The sequence below is a fragment of the Dryas octopetala genome, chromosome 2 (genome assembly GCF_963921425.1).
Source record: "Dryas octopetala chromosome 2, drDryOcto1.1, whole genome shotgun sequence".
Classification (NCBI taxonomy): domain Eukaryota; kingdom Viridiplantae; phylum Streptophyta; class Magnoliopsida; order Rosales; family Rosaceae; genus Dryas; species Dryas octopetala.
The window spans coordinates 11,514,281-11,532,566 of NC_141367.1; positions in this window are offsets into that span (position 1 = coordinate 11,514,281).

Sequence of the window (18,286 nt, forward strand, 5' to 3'; positions counted from 1 at the left end):
GTTTGTATGGTAAGATGATGGGACTGAAGCAATTGTTCACTAGTGATGATTGGGGTCGTAGCAATATCCGGCGTTCAGATGCAAGCATGATGGTTGAAATTATAGTTCTTGATCACTCTTTTTTGGCAACTGATGTATAAGGTTTACGGTCTGTTTGAACCTCTCTATGTAGTTTTACGTATTGTCGACACATAAGTGTATCCTACAATGGAATCAATTTATGAGTTGATGCGTGTCGTGAAGGAAGAGCTAGAAAAAAAATAGAGTGCACGGTGGGTGATAAAAATCATCAATGAACGATGGTTTAAAACGTTACAACACGATTTGCATGCAATAGATAACCCAATAATTTATTTGTTATTTTGGTTCCGCATTTTTTTAATTGATTTAGCCTTTAATTAATGTACTAAATTACTAATTATGTATTTCTATATTTACTTGATGCATGATTGCAGCCTATTATTTAAATCCTCGCTATTAATATAGATCTGGCGTTGGAGATAATGGTGAATTTATTCGAGCTGTGCACAACGTATTCTCCAAATTGGATCCCTATTCACCAGAAGTTGGCCAATTTGGAAATGAGGTGAAAATAATTTGTCATAAGGCCCATAAGAATCCTTACGAGAAATATTAATACTTTATAGAATTTAATCGTCTTAAATTATATATTTGATTGATATTGTCTAATTTGTATTGTATTTAGTTTACATATTTTAAAGATGCGCATAAAATGTTCGGAGAGCGAGCTGCAAAAGCCACTAGATCACGAATGTCTCCTAGTGAGTATACATCGTACTTGTATAAGTTGGATTAACTTAATTATTTATTTCTATAGTTACACTTACACAAACAAATTTTTCATTTCAAGTGAATGGTGGGTCATGTATGGAGTGATGAGCCTACTGTGAGAAAGTTAGCTATCAAAATTTTATCACAAACAACATCATCATCAGCTTGTGAAAGAAACTAGAGCACTTTCGCACTTATACACACCAAGCAACGAAACAGGCTCTCATATAGTATGTTAGAAAAGATGGTATATTGCTACTATAACATGAGACTTGTACTTCGAGACAAGAAAGCAGAGGAGGATCGAGTCGATGAATATGATCCGCTGTATATATATGATGTTGCTATAGGGGATGATGATGTGGAGGGAAACCAACTTTATCAGTGGATCAGGCCCGTCCATTTAGATGATGATGTAGGAAATCCAGATGCTGATATTGCAGCTCAAGCACGTCAGGAAGGTATCAATGTGGACAAAGTTCTAAATGAGGAGGTGAGCTTTACTGAGAGTTTTGATGAACAAATGCAACCAATGTCAACACATCGTAACGAGTCAGTTCCCATTAATCCTTCTCGATTTGGCAACTTCGACACAAGATCGGGCACACCTCCCAACAATGGAGGTAGAGGTAGTGGTAGTGGTAGATGTAGTGGTGGTGGTGGAAATGAAGATTGCACTAGTCATTTTTAAGAGGATATGAGCTCATTTTCTATCGAAGCAAACTACACACATGCAACACAAGATGAGGATCATGGGAGTAGGCGTGCCGGACCAGGAATTGGTGTCATAAGAAAAGGCTATAGTTGCAAACAAAGAGGTCATGAGAGTCTAGCACGAGAAAAAGAGGATTCATTATCCACCACTTTTGGCTCTATAGGAGTAGGAAGTGACAATTACAATTATGGGCAAAACCCTCCAATATTCTACCCATCACATTTGCCTTACTCGGTTGGGTCTAATAGTAACTCATGCTCACAACAAGAGACAAACCCTTCAAATGAGTATGCTTATGGGCAAATTCAACCGCAATAGGTTCCTGATCCATATGGTTGTCATGTTGGCAATTACATGCAAAATTATGCTCGAGAAGTATATTGGGGTGATTATTCTTCGCATTACACCTACTCTGGACATGATGATACTGAAGACAGTAAAAATTTTCAACCTCCTAAAAACTCTATGTGGTATTAATTGCTTATGTAATTCATGTGGCAATATTGTACTATAAATAAAATTGAGGTGTTATTGATGTAATTATTAATTAGTGAACCATTTTTTTAACAGTATTTGTCTCCAGCCCGTATTATATTCATCACATATCACATGAAACCTATTATATAATTTGGTTTCTTCAATGTTTTTTTATCAATGTAGTAGATAAGATGTTAAATAAATATATGGTAAAATTTCATTCAAAAATTCTGTATTTTGATAGCAAATTCCGTCGTTTCTGTCTAATTTTTGTCAAAATTTAAAAATCTTCGAAATCCAAAATTTTATTCCTTGATTATGCTTCATCATTTAAGTTTGAAAGATAGAGATGTAGTTAATTAAATTGTTCTTCAAAATTACTACATGGTTTACTTTTTCGTTCTTAATTTCTACTATAAAAAAGTAATATTTACATATGTAATTTGGAAAAAAAAAAAAAAAGAACAAAAAAATTCACATGACAATTATATCATCTTTCATTTGAAATCAAACTGATGAAGATATGTGATTATGATTTTTTTTTCTAAAATTTCATTTTAGCCTAACTTATTATTTTTGTTTGAATTTTAGATCAAACTAATTTTTTTTCCAAATAGAAAGTGAAAATTTTTAATGAGTCGTTAGTTATGTATATGCAAATTAGAAATAGTCTTATACACACACGAAATGTGTGACAAAATATTATTGTTTGTGATAGCACGTAAAATGATGTTCGATTCAAATTTTGATATAGCTAATTTATACACCAAAGTGCCATAAAAGAGCATGTGCAATGCAAGGTTAATAGGAGAGGTCAGTTTAATATATTGACATTGTGGAAGAAAAAATGCTTGCGATGGAAGATCAATAATTGACTATTGAACTGACTTATCAATAACCAAGTCAAAAAATTGACATAGTTATTGCCAATTGACATCCTTGGAACCGAGACAAGCTGGGACCTGGAGCAGAGCGCTTTGAAATTTAATTGGTCAATAGTCTGAATTTTGATCGTTGGTGCTAACCTTTTTTTTTTTTCACTTTAACATATTTACAAATCCTATATATATCTCTCATGTTATTTTCACAATATTACATCCCTTACATTTGTGTATTGCCCCTCTTGAGCTTATTGTAGTGTTCATTTCTCTCTCTACAAATTTTGTACAGTAGTGCTAGATATACCACATTTTTATACCATAATTTCATACCACCTTATGTGGCAACTTACATGGCATTCATACATTGGATACTAAAAAATAAAAAGAAAAACCCAAAAAGAAAAAGAAAAACTTTGTCCAATAAAGTAATGACACGTGAGATGGTATAAGAATGTGGTATAAGAAATGTGGTAAGAATAACATTATTCAATTTTGTATTTTTATTTTGCATCAAAGATGAGTAAAAAAAGGCCACATTTTCCATTGATAAAGAAGTAGCCATATGCCGTGCTTTTGTTCATATCTCCGAAGATCCGATCATTGGTGTGGATCAAACTCGAAAAGTATTTTAGGTCTGAGTATGTCACGCCCCAATCCTGAATAAAATCTAATATCTAGGAGTGAAGCGTGACTTACGTTCTAATCGCAGATTAATAAAATTTTTTCTACAATTAAGACGTGAGAAGAAAATATAATAATATAAAATAATTGAAGAGACTAAGTAAAGTGAAAATGAAAAATAGACTTTATTTAGCAAACTACTATTCCAAGAGTACCATACTAGATGTTTATCTTCTTATATATATTACAATGTATTGATAAACAAACAAAACATAGTACTCCAGCAAATTCTCTAAATTTCCCTTGGGTATTCCACATCATTGGTCATATTTCTGTCACCTGCATGATTTATTAGGGTGTGAGCTTTTAAGGCTCAGTAGGGTATAGTGATCCCTCATGGCCAGTTATCACATTTAATCAATGTCTCAGTAAAAGAAAATAAATACAGATAATGATTTCAATTATATGCAATGAGAATGTGTGTACTCACTCCTTAACCATTCCCGTTGACACATACCGAAGACAAACAGGCCTACACGTCCCATACCGTGCATCCTTCCACTATGGCCCCGAATGTCCCAAGTATGAGCCAACACCCGTCCGTCCTTTAAGCCCAAATATTTTGAATATAATTAATTCCACTTTTTCTTCAATAATTCTTCCACAAATCATGAGATCACCAGGTACATCTCCCTTTCTCCATGGTATCTCTAATAAATCACGAGACCACCAAGTTCATCTCCCTTTCTTCTTGGTGTCTCAATTAATCATTTTCATAACCTTGTTCACAATCACACTTTCCTTATGCACTTATGATTATGCATGTAAAGATAAACATTAATGCATGTATAGAGAAATTAAATAGTACATGCATAATAATTTAACCTTACGCAATTTGAGTGTATCACAGACTTAGGAATTTCACAGTGCACACCCAAGATTAATAATAAAAGCTTATTCACAAATATAATGCACTTAATACATTTAATGAAGAAATAACATCACAAGTAATAAAGATAAATTATCACAAGAAAATAAATCACACAACATGACACAAGGATTAATTGTAATATAGTCCAATCATTGGGGAAATAGAGACCCTACCTTAATTTCTTGAGCACGAGTTCCTTCTTGGTCCGTTCCTATGTGTTCGGGTCTAAAAAGTTTAAAAAATATAGTTTAGATATAACTTAATTAAATTTAAATTTATTTCACTCTCTTTTTAAGGAGAGTGTAACTCACACTCTAACTTAGAGGTGTCGGATTGACGCAAAACTTGTACCACTAGACTCGTATCGAAAAATAGAGTTAGTAGGGTGAAAAATTGGGCGAAAACGGTCGCCAGAAACAGCCGCACCCGCGACCACGCGCCGGCGGTGCGAGTGGGGTGGCTGGCCGGCCACTGTTCATCGTCTCTTTAAACAACCCCTGTTCTTTCCAGATTTTCCAGTTTTTTTATCTCATTTTTTACTCGACTTTTGACCTATCAAACCTTCACCAAATTGAGCAAACTTATACTTGTTTTAAAGCTCTGCATCATCTCTTTACAACCATATAAAGAACATGAAAAACGGACGGTTAAAACTCAAGTTATAAGGCTCGAAAGGAGGCCATACGAACATGCGAATTTTTTGGAAAAATTTTCAGATTTTTCATATTTCTTTGTTTTCAATTTTCCTTCAATTCCAAACCACAAAACATGTTTCTAAGGCTATAATAAGGCTATCTACAACCAAATTTTTAGTTTTACAACATAAAAGAAAGGTGTGTAAATAAAATTATAAAACAACAAGTTTTAGGAAAAATTTGTTAAGGACACCCATGTTTCCATGGGTTCCTTAAACTCACCTTTCTTTATACCCCCCTTGAGTTCTATAGAGGCTAAAAGCTGTGACTTCCTACAGTAAAGAAAAACCATAGATGACAAAAAGGGGTTAGTTTATGGAAAGTTTAAAGAAAAACTTCTAAGATAAAATTTCAATTTCTAACCTTACTAGAGTTTCCAACCTCTCCTTCTCTAACTCTTTCTAGTTCACTCACTCTCTCTCTCTCTCTCTCTCTCTCTCTCTCTTTCTCTCTCTCTCTCTCTTTCTCCCTCCCTCTGTTCTTTTCTCTGTTCAGTTTTTCTTCGTTGCTTCCTTAAGTGTGAGCTCTTCACACCAAAGCCCTTTATTTATAATCCAACTTGTTGGCTCAAATTTGGTTAAGTTCATTGGCTCTCATCATTGCCTAGAGGTGACTCATCCCTCTAAGAAGAATCAAAACCATTGATCAAGGCTTATGTGTAAAAACTTATGTATATGTAATTAAGGGAATGGACGTTGGTATTATCTTCAAATCCATTTAGAAATTTTTTTTTTTGTTGGGCTTTTCATCTCTTGTAAAACAATTGGGCTAAAGCCCAAACTTAGAAATTTAACCCAATTTTAAAGCCCATAAATATTATTATTATTATTATTATTATTTTTTAGGACATTACAGAGTACATGAAAAGTATGTTGAGTTTACTGGTGAAGCGTTAGGCGAGCGTACAATTGAGAGTGTCAAGTGCAAATGGCATCAAATCAAGAAGATAGTCATTTTTTATCATTCTTGTCTTAAACAAGTAGACAACCGTAGGCAAAATGGGCTCTTCGAGGTTGACCGGGTAAGCTTATTAATGTTTTATTATTAATAATTACAAAATATGTGTTTTATCATTTTAATGTTAATGTTTTAATCTTATCAATTATATTTGAAGGTCTGAGAAGCAAGAATTTTGTTCAAAGAAAAAGAGCTAGCAGTATTTACAAAGGACCATTGTTATGAGGTTTTACATTAAACATTTCCTCTTTGTTGGTGTCACCAATTCGCAACCTATCAGACTCACCGATCTTGAGCTACAATTACAACCAATGGAGAACGTTGTGTAAGTTCTGCAATACATCTATTAGCATACACATCATAAAGATACAAGTATAACTTAATTCCACTGTGACAATATTGATGTTCATATATCAGAACTATAGGAAACACTAACCTGATTAAGACATCATGCAGAACAATAGAAGATGCTTAAGTCCTATGGCATAAGTCTTCCAATCAGCACAGCAACTTCAGTAGCCTCTCACGCAGATAGGGTTGAGTTCTTGGCTTGTTCTTGGCTTCGGATAGCTGTGTGATCAGGGACTTATGCTTATATAGAGAATCACTAGAATCTTAGTTCCTCCTATCAAGGTGAACTGGATTCTCAATCCTACTGTGACTCTATATAAGACTTTGTTGGATCATTGCCTTGTTTATAGAATAAGGCCTTTAGGTAACTAAGTCTGCCTAGTCCAACTCAGATAAGTAATCTATTTAAGATGGACTTCCTGATTTATGTCTTATTAGTAAACCTATTACTTGTATCTTAAGTATTAGTGTAATATTGACTCCGAGTAGAACAAGGCATTAGTCCATTTAATTCTTACATTCTCCCACTTGGACAAACATTGTTCTTATTTGTCACATTTACACAATACTGCAAGTAATCTGAATTTGCGCTGGTTTTATTAGTTAACAAGACTTAGCTCAACTTTGTCAAGATATTATATTGAACACCAGATTATGAGAAGCAATTAAGTCATTAAACTGCTTAATCCACTCATAGTCATTGATGCCAATACCATATCCCACATAAGTCATTTACAAGGCATGAAAATGAAAATTGGTTTACAAAGTAGCTGTGTCTTACATAGTATTAAACTTGTAAACTCGGTCATTCTTAATGATTTTGCCTTCTTCAAATGCAAGATCACTAAATCTTATTAGCAAGATCTTTATACACATGCACAGACATTATGCCTTAATTACTGTCAACATCATCTTAATGACAATGTCACAATCTATATAGGTACACATGTGAATACCACAATGTATGTATATATATACTTTAAAATTGAAACTGAAAACCATATATATTAGAATTGAGCTGAAAAACTGAAATCATAAGTCTAGTTCAATTTTAATAAAACTGTAAAAATTCAAATAACCGAAATTGAATTTATGGCACTTATTGTCTGCCTTAACAACTGAAATGCAAAAAAAATCAATAATACTGATAGAATTGAAACTCCCACTATATCTAAAGCTCCCATTGAATTGAAGCATTTAAAAGTGAAGCATCCATATATAAGTGAGCATTAACCCTTAAGTTTACAAATATTTTAGCTCCCACTAATCAAAAAGGTCTCATAAAAGCCACTTATAAAGTAGAAATTTAATGAACACAATTTCTATGTTCAAAGAGACTACATGCATGATTTTGTTTCATTTTTGGGCAAAAAACATAATATGCTACTGAATGTCCATTATTGCATACTCAAAATAGTAAATAAAGTATTTTGAATTCACCTAAAATATGCAAAACTAAGAAACTGATTATGAATGTTTCTCCATGCAGCAAGAATTACTTAAGTGAGTTACCGGGAAATATCTTTAAATTTCTTATGTGAAACAAAATTTTAGAACACCATAACATAATCAAAAATTGTCCATTAACCGAAAATCATACATTAAACATTCTTAAAGTGATACTATCCATGGAAAACTTTTTAGGCTAAAAGGGTGTAAAATTGACTTTAATTAACATATACAGGTAGACTGATACACTGAAAAAAAATACAGTGAAACTATATACTGAAATTGTCATAGCTGCACTCAAAACTATTAGATCTTCCCGTTAGTGACTTAGAAATCACATACCATAATAGTCATGCAAAAGGAGATATGGAGTGCCAAAAAAAATAATAAAAAATTCTACAACATGATCATTTGATTTCTAAGACACTAATTTGGACATTGTGGAAAAATTCATGACATAAAAAGATTCACCACAATTGACCATATATATAACTAGCAATTTATAATAGGGATTAATACCATTTTGCTCCCCCGACTATTACACTTGTATCAGTTTGCTCCCCAGACTTCTAATTTGGAAAATTAAGGACTCTGACTTTTTCAATTTTGCCAATTGAGGTTCTTTTGTCAATTTACACATTTTTTATCCAAATCTTTGAGGGCAAAATGGTCCCTTCCAATTAGATCTTATCATTTTTTCCTCATGCATCATTTTTCCTCTTTTATTTCTTGCTAAATTTTGCTTGATCATCTCGACATTTTAGATGAAAAATGTATAAATTGACGGAATAACCTTAATTGGCAAAATTGAAAAAGTCAGGGTCCTTAATTTTCCAAATTAGAAGTCTAGGGAGCAAACTGATACATGTGTAATAGTCTGGGGAGCAAAATGACATTAATCCCTTTATAATAACATTAAGCATGCTTAAAGGAGACACAAATTAAGAACTAAACCAATAACCATGAAAATCATATAGGGTAAGAGCTGGCAGTATTCACATATGCATAACTACTGGACACAAAGAGTGATATGTGACAGCTGAAAAATAAATATATAACAAATCTCATACATATTATACACTACAATGATTTATTAAATTATATATATAGACAAACTAATCTGCTAGATGACATCGGATAAATAAAAAATTATATAAATAAATCTATCGAAACCAAAATAGCTATAAACTCTTGTTTGCCAATTCACTAATATAGATTTTATTTGCACTAAAGAATTTGATCCATTAAATTAATCTAATTCAATATGTGGTCAGAATACTTAGAACCAAAACAATAACATAGGCAGGTCATAAATGAAACTTAAACCAAAACTTAACTGGAAACAAAATCGAAAATTCATTACCTGTATCAAATCTGTTAAAACTTCATGTGTTATTCATATGAATCATGTAATCTACTTATAAACAGATTTATATAAATTTAACAACTAATGATGTAAACAAAAACTCATTAGTCATATAAGTTTAATTAACATAAATAGACAAGAACAAATTTGATTGAATATTGTTTTTGAAACTGTAACTTCATGCGTTGTTATATCACACCTTTGGGCAAGAAATATAATAAGCTCAAACAAACTTTGCACAAAAGTGCACATGAATTATATTTCAAGCTAAAAGAATACAGATAAGTGAGAATAGGTTCAATGAACAAAGCTGTCTGAATTTTAATTGCAGATATCAATGCAACACTGAAAATTAAAAAGTATGAGTAAACTTGTTTCCATACGGCTACCAGTATAATAAAAAATTGAAAACAAGATCCATCTCCTTAGCCAAATCGCCCAATCATCTCAATTAGGCCTAACACAATTTCAACGTCTTGCTTTTACTTCTTGAAATTGTGATCATTAAGAGGTTCAATACTAGAGAAACTTATGGATACTGCATTTAAAAGTGATATGTATTAAATCAAAATTGTACTAAAACTTGTAATAGGTATATATATATATATATATGTAATATACCCGAAAACTATAGTTGCTTTTCACTACATGGATCGAATTTGTGATGTTCATGTAGTGAAAACTATAGCATATATATCATGTTCCATCCTATTATAAGATCCCTTGATCTAGATGTGCTTAATTTCTGCAATTTGTTGAGCAGAAATTACAACTATAAAGACTGATCTTATTAGAAGGCTATAACATGTGAGTGAATTATGTATCTTAAGTGTTCAGATAACTTTATCTCTTTAAAGAGAGCCAACAAATACCTAAAATTTCAGACTTTCAATCTATATTATGTCAAGTACTGTTAGCTAGCTTGACCACAACACTCATTATGCAGAAGGATTTGTTATTTCTGACATAATGAGAACTATGAACGAAAACCAAGTAACTGATCACATATTTAACATCAATATTTTGTAGCGGATTATATAGCCTTATTAATCCTTGCATGTTTTGAATTACCAGTTTGTACCATATAGGATTAATATATAAGTAAACAACCTAATAAGATTATGTATCATATATATATTATATGCAGCGGAGTGAAAAATTTATTAACACATAACCTCATGAAAAATTTGCAGGTATGCATATATACATAATTTAAGTAGCATGGAAGAGAACGAATGGTCTGATTTGGGAGAAAAACCCTTATTCAGTAAAAACCAAAAACTGAAGATTCTCTTTTGCTACATGAATCGAATTTGTTGTGTTCATGTAGAAGAAATGTATGCAATGAATCATGTCCCCAATCTACTATAAGTGCCCTTGTTCTGAATATGCTTTCTGCGATTTGTTCAGTAGAAATTATATCCAAAAGAAGAAACTGGCCTCATAGTTAGGTTGTGACATGTTAATTCTGCACTTTAAATGCTCAGATGACTTTTCCTCTCTTAAGAGAACCAACAACCACCTAAAGAATGCAGAATTACCATCTTATGATATGAGAACATGCTTTATTGATCATAACTCCCAAGATGCAGAAGGATTTGTGTTATCAGACAGCTTGAAAACTATGATCATATCTACCAGATCATGTTCTCAATTTGAATTGTTAAACTTATTACAATTCTGCAGCGGATAGAATACATAACCTAGTTAATCCTTGCATATACTGAATTATCAGTGCTTACTTAACTGATGAATATAAAATACCTTGACTGTATATATGCATAGAATTCAGCAATAAGATAATAAACAATATGGTTATGTATAAGGTCATATAAAAATCTTATGTACAGATTTATTAACTAGTAAAGAAACAACCAATATAGTTATATATCTAAAAACATATAACTTAATTACTCCACAGGATCATAAATCTGGGCTCTGCATGCGTATGACAGATTCTCGGCTCTGCGCATGTATGACAGATTATACGGGTAACTGACTGGTGTGTGTTTTCAATTGTTAAGTATATTAAGTGATGATCTTATGACAGCAAAGGTTTAAGTAAGACGGTTTCAGTTGAACAGTTTATTGATTTTTAATATGTTGAGAATGTTTGAAAAGAAAGTTTTCAGCTCAAGTTATTTATTTATAAATTGACAATATCGATTTCAGTTTGAGAACTTGGATTTTCGAAGTTTGATTTTCAAATCTAGATTCTATTATTTTACTGAGAAATGGTTTTAAAAAAACTGAGGGATTTCAAAGGACATTCTAAGGTTTTAGAGTTACACGTGTGTAAAAGGGTTTTTCTGAAAAGATATTTAATCTTTGATTTTCGTCTCCATTTTACTGTCCACTCACTGAACCTATCTCACCGTTTTCTTGTTTGTCTTAAATTGTCCCCCAGGTAGTAGATTTGGTGGAGGTCGAGCCAAACACGTCGAGGCAGTTGCAATCATTTCCTTAGTCGGACCCTGTAGGCGCCATTTAATTTTTGTAAAAATTCCTTGTAATAGAATAGCAGCTCTGATAACCACTCTAAAATTTTAAGTTGGATTTCTGTGAGATTGTTGGGTCTGAGACCCTATTTGGTTGCGGTAGAGGTGGTTGCTGTATAGAAGTGCTTTTTAAACAGGTTTTAGAATTTCTGGGTTAGTCCATTTTCAGGGGAGGTTCTGCCGAATTTTCGGTAGGATTTTCCTTGATTTTGGATTTCCGCAGGACCTCTCCGGGTTTCAGGGTGGAATCCGGGGGCCGTCCTGTCAACTTGGTATCAGAGCATTAGGTTTTAAATTCCTGTAGACTCGGCACCTCGTGTGCATCCTTCGGTGAACGCAAAGGTTTTCCTCAGCTTGTATGGATATGCCTCCTCGACGTGGCCGACCTCAAGAAGTTGTGGTAAGTTTTGGGGGTATAGTTTATTCGATTAACGTGAGTGTTAGGACTACGGGACGCCTATATTTCAGCCTTGACTCCTTAGTTCACGATCATAATTTATTTCTCATTTTCATGGATACGTAAGGAATGGTGTGGAAGACGTAGTAATTAACGATACTTGAAGTTGCGATCATATCCTATGTTGGATACATTTAGAGATCGAAGGGTTAATCAGAGTGGTGCAGCGGAAGCGTAGTGGTGCCCAGTCCAGCTATGTCAGTAGAGGTGGAGAACAGCATAGGGGTCAGCCAGGACGCCCCAGAGCCCAGGGCAGAGTCTTCGCCATGACGCAGCAGGACGCGTTGATTTTACCGGACGTCATCATGGGTACGTTGTCCATCTTTGAGCATGATACGATATTGTCGATAAGAGATAAACTTTCTCGATTGGTGGGTTAGAGTGGTTTTCAAATGATTTAAAGGTTTTAAAATGGATTTATTTCGTAATGGTTTTATCCCTGAAAACTTTATTTAGGGTTTGGCGTTTGTATCACATTTTCAAGTTTTTATTTTGAGGCTTAATTTATTTAGGTTCGTTATGGAGCGATTTCCTGAGTTTAAATCTCCTTGGTTTTCTTGAAACGGAAGGAAATGCCAAAGTCACGCATATTTTTTTACTTATGGTTGCTAAAAGGAGGTTTGATTTGATGGGTGATGAGAAGTTGCAACTACAATTCACTTAAATTTAAGTTTTCTACTAAATTTCGAGGACGAAATTTTTTAAGGGGGGAAGGTTGTAACGACCCGACCCAAATTTTCACTAGAAATTTAAATTTTTATTTAACTATGTTTTTAAGAGATTTTTTTTAAAGGGATGTGGAATTGTATTTTAAAGATTTTGAGATTTATTTGGAAAATAAAAAGAGTTTTGATTTATTTATTTTTGTTTTAATTTAAGCTTGACCAAAAGTTGACTTTTAAAATAAATGGGTTTTCGACTTTGACCTTGGGTCCGTTAGATAGGTTTCGATCCCCCGAGTTCATAGACACGTAGCACGCTTCGATCCGAGTTATAGATTGGAAGATATGGGCGTTTGAAGCGAGGGGCAATTTCGTAAAATGACAAATTGGGGTTTAAAAATCAGATTTTCTAGACTTCTCTCTCTCTCTAGAACCTTCACTCTCTCTCTCTCTAGAACCTTCTCTCTCTCCTTTATATCTCTCTCTCTCTCTCCTGTTTTCCTCCACTCCCGCACCCCTCCCCTGCGCCCACAACCCAGCAGCCACCACCCTTCACCATCGCCAGCCACCCTTGCCGGTCTCGACCTCCGGCGAACACCCCAGGCGCCGACCACCACCACCCCCCGAGCCTACTCTCTTTCTCTCCCCGTGTTCTCTCTCTCTCTCCACTTTCTCTGTGCGCCACCAAGCCCTGCACATCAGCCAACGTCCATCACTCAGCCGCCGCCCATCTCTTCGCCCAGCCATCTTCAGCCACCTGAGGTCACCGGCGTGTCTCCCCAACGCCTGCTAGCTCGCCAGCTCCGCCTCCAGCTAGCCCAGCCCGTGCGCACAAAAAAAAAAAAAACCCAGCAATTGGCTCCCCTCTGTTTCGCCAAATTTTGGGTTGAACTCCGGCGCCAATCACCTCCCTTGTAAGTGGGTCTTCTTCTTTTTCCTCTGGGCTTTCAATTTTTTTCTGGTTTTGTTGTTCAAAACTTTAAATTTGGGAACTTAAATTTTTGGATTATAGGGCCATTTCGAATTTCCTTGAGTTCTGAATTGGGGGTTGTTAATTGGTGTTGGTTTTGGATAAATTTCATCCCTAGGAACCTCAATTATTGTTTAGAATTGAAGGTTGGAGTAGATTTGATGAATTTGGTATTTTAGTTAAAATTTGGATTTGGGGCAGCCACTTTGGGTGGCACCCGCTGTGATTTCGAAAACCCGTTGTCATTTCGTGGTTGTAAATTTATTGTTAAGGCGATTGTTGAGTGGGTTTAATCATGGCTGCGTCGAGTGTGGTTGGAGAAGTCGAAATTTGTTTGGGGCGCAAAAAGTGAGACTTTGTTGTTGTCGAAATTTCTCTAAGATGAGCTTTCGACCAATATAAATCTTATGCTAGTTCTTTTAATTTTCGGTTTGATTCTAGAAGTGTATGTGACGTTGGGTTGAGCCGCGAAGCTTTTGGGATATGAGGAGGCGTTTACGGATTTTAATTTGGGCATGATAAAATTCGTGGTCATTGAACGAGAGTCGAGTGAGACATTAGGTTTAGCACCCACTTTGATGTCTTTGTGGCGGGACTAATAGTATTTTTATTTGTTTATTTTATAGGCGAGACAACCGTGGTTCGTGACGATCCGGCGGAGGATCGACCTTAGATTTTCTCACTGTGAGTGGACTAACTTTTAATTTTTCTGAAATGTTTTATATGTTGATGATTAAATTCTATTATTTGGTTATATTGAGTTTGAATTTAAGCTAAGGGATTTTGAATTTGGTTTTTAAATTCTTCTTTCCTAAATTGGAAATTGATATTTATGGTTTTTGCATTTCAAAGTTTCATGGATTTATGAATTTAGATATTTTGAGTTGAACAAATGTATATTCGAGGAATTTGGTTTTGTTAAGAAGAGTTTTGGAAGAAAAATGAAAGGATTGAGATTTGAATTATGTGTTTGTGAGTTATCGGTTTTCAAACCACCTTTGCAGTACCCTCCAGGTTATCAGATTTAATAGGTCTTTGGGACCCATCACGGCACACACATAGGCTTTGGGCCATGTGCCGGGATGCTTCGCCCTTTGGGGGCCGCTCTGCGTGCACGTAAGACAGAATTTGTGGCTCTGCATGCGTAGACAGATTCTCGGCTCTGCGCATGTATGACAGATTATTTGTGGCTCTGCATGCGTATGACAGATTCTCGGCTCTGCGCATGTATGACAGATTATTTGTGGCTCTGCATGCGTATGACAGATTCTCGGCTCTGCGCATGTATGACAGATTATTTATGGCTCTGCATGCGTATGACAGATTCTCGGCTCTGCGCATGTATGACAGATTATACGGGTAACTGACTGGTGTGTGTTTTCAATTGTTAAGTATATTAAGTGATGATCTTATGACAGCAAAGGTTTAAGTAAGACGGTTTCAGTTGAACAGTTTATTGATTTTTAATATGTTGAGAATGTTTGAAAAGAAAGTTTTCAGCTCAAGTTATTTATTTATAAATTGACAATATCGATTTCAGTTTGAGAACTTGGATTTTCGAAGTTTGATTTTCAAATCTAGATTCTATTATTTTACTGAGAAATGGTTTTAAAAAAACTGAGGGATTTCAAAGGACATTTTAAGGTTTTAGAGTTACACGTGTGTAAAAGGGTTTTTCTGAAAAGATATTTAATCTTTGATTTTCGTCTCCATTTTACTGTCCACTCACTGAACCTATCTCACCGTTTTCTTGTTTGTCTTAAATTGTCCCCCAGGTAGTAGATTTGGTGGAGGTCGAGCCAAACACGTCGAGGCAGTTGCAATCATTTCCTTAGTCGGACCCTGTAGGCGCCATTTAATTTTTGTAAAAATTCCTTGTAATAGAATAGCAGCTCTGATAACCACTCTAAAATTTTAAGTTGGATTTCTGTGAGATTGTTGGGTCTGAGACCCTATTTGGTTGCGGTAGAGGTGGTTGCTGTATAGAAGTGTTTTTTAAACAGGTTTTAGAATTTCTGGGTTAGTCCATTTTCAGGGGAGGTTCTGCCGAATTTTCGGTAGGATTTTCCTTGATTTTGGATTTCCGCAGGACCTCTCCGGGTTTCAGGGTGGAATCCGGGGGCGGTCCTGTCATTCTTGGCTTCGAATAGCTGTGTGATCAGGGACTTATGCTTATATAGAGAATCACTAGAATCCTAGTTCCTCCTACAAGGTGTACTAGATTCTCAATCTTACTATTACTCTATATAAGACTTTACTGGATCATTGCCTTATTTATAGCATAAGGCCTTTAGGTAACTAAGTCTTCCTAGTCCAACTCAAATAAGTAATCTATTTAAGATGGACTTGATGAGTTATGTCTTATTAATAAACCTATTACTTGCATCTTAAGTATTAGTGTAATATTGACTCCGAGTAGAACAAGGCATTAGTTCATTTAATCGCATCCAGGACGTAGTGAGTTCGTATGATGATTTCTTCATCCAAAGGCCCGATGGCGTTGGGCATAACGGGTTATCCAGGGAGCAAAAGACGAGTGCAACTATGAATCAACTAACTTATGACATAGCCGCCGATTCTTTGGATGATAAACTCAAAATGGGCGCATCCACGACATCAATGTGCTTGAGGAAATTCTATGAAGCTATCATAGCCGTGTTTAGAGGATGCTACCTTCGTGCACTAACTACTACTGATCTTGAAAGGCTACTACGAAAAGGGAAAAAACGTGGCTTTTCGGGCATGATTGAGAGTATTGATTGCATGCATTGGGTTTGGAAGAACTATCCAACTGGTATGCAATCACACTTTAAGAGCCATTACCTAAAATCCACCATCATTTTGGAGGCTGCAACGTCGTATGACCTATGGATATGACATGCTTTCTTCGGTATGCCTCGGGCTAACAACGATCTAAACGTGCCTGATGCTTTTCCTATCTTTGAGGACTTGTACGCGGAGCGGACCCTGAGTGTTAACTTCCTCATCAATGAGAAACAATATGAGATGGTGTACTATTTGTCAGATAAAATCTATCCAAAGTGGGCAACCTTCGTTCAATCTTTTAAGAAACCAGCTAACCACAAGCAGACATATTTTTCAACAATGCAAGCAGGTAATCGAAAAGATGTTGAACGCGCATTTGGGGTTTTGCAAGCCCGTTTTGCTTTTGTTGCACAACCGGTTTGATGTTGGAACCCACACGTAGTGGCAAATATCATGAAGGCATGCATCATCATGCACAATATGATCGTTGAAGACGAGTATGAGTCTAATTCGGATGACGATACAGAAGAAGAGGCATTTGTAGTTGTTCGTTGTGCTGTCCAACAATATGATTGAATGCCAACGTCAGGAGAATAGGGACCTAGTACCCCGTCTCTACCAGAAGGCAATTACGGTGGAACAATAAGTAGTGCATACATGAGACGTTATAAGACCGTGAGAGATGTTGGAAGACATTTCATGCTTCAAAATGATCTTGTTGAGCATCTTTGGGATCGCAAAAGGGATGGTAGTTCGTAGATTTGTACACCGTGTTCGGCCCAATGTGTTTGTATTGTTTTTCATTGTATGTTGCAATGCTATTTTTTTAATTCTATATTGTATCATGTATGGTTTTAAAGTTTAAGTTGTAATAAGTTGTTTTTATTATATGAATTATGAGTTTTTGTTATTAAATTTGGGTATTAATTTAAATTATTAACTATTGGGCTCATTTTAAAAATCTCATTGGGATACTTTCAATGGTATAATTTTTTAAAATAAATAAACTTAAAATTTTTAATTTGTAAGAGAATATACGAAGATATTAAAAAACATATAGCTGTTGACTTATACTATTAACTTGAACAATTGCAAACAAAACAGTTTAAGTCAAGTCAATAATTGACAAAATTACAAAATAGGGGTCAATAAGCTTATATTGACATGTCAATTGACATTTTGCATTGTACATGTTCTAAGTTAGCAAATAACCATTTTTTCTCCCTAGAACAATAAATAAAAAAAAGAGGAAATTACAAATTTTGTCCACTTATTTTATAACTAAATTTTGGTCCACGATTTTTTTTAAGTTATGATTTTAAATTCTTTTGGTTGTGTTTTCTTTAATTATAATTGAAGTATAAGTTATATTTTATCATTTCTTAATAATAGAAACCAATTTGAAGTATTAGAATTAAAGAGAATTGAAGTTTGGTGAAGTTTGAAAAATCTGAAATTTTTTTTAAAAAAATTGGTAGTTTAGGGTACCCTACTTTGAGGTCAATTATCTTGAATTTTAGAATTCCAATTTGAATAATCTTTATATGGTTGTAAATAGGAGATGCATAACTTTAAAATAAGTATATGTTTGCTGAATTTGACTGAGATTTTGATAGGGTAAAAGATGAGACAAATTTAAGAAAACAAATCTAGATCTTTATTGAACACGTGGAATAATTAGTGGACCAAAACAGAACT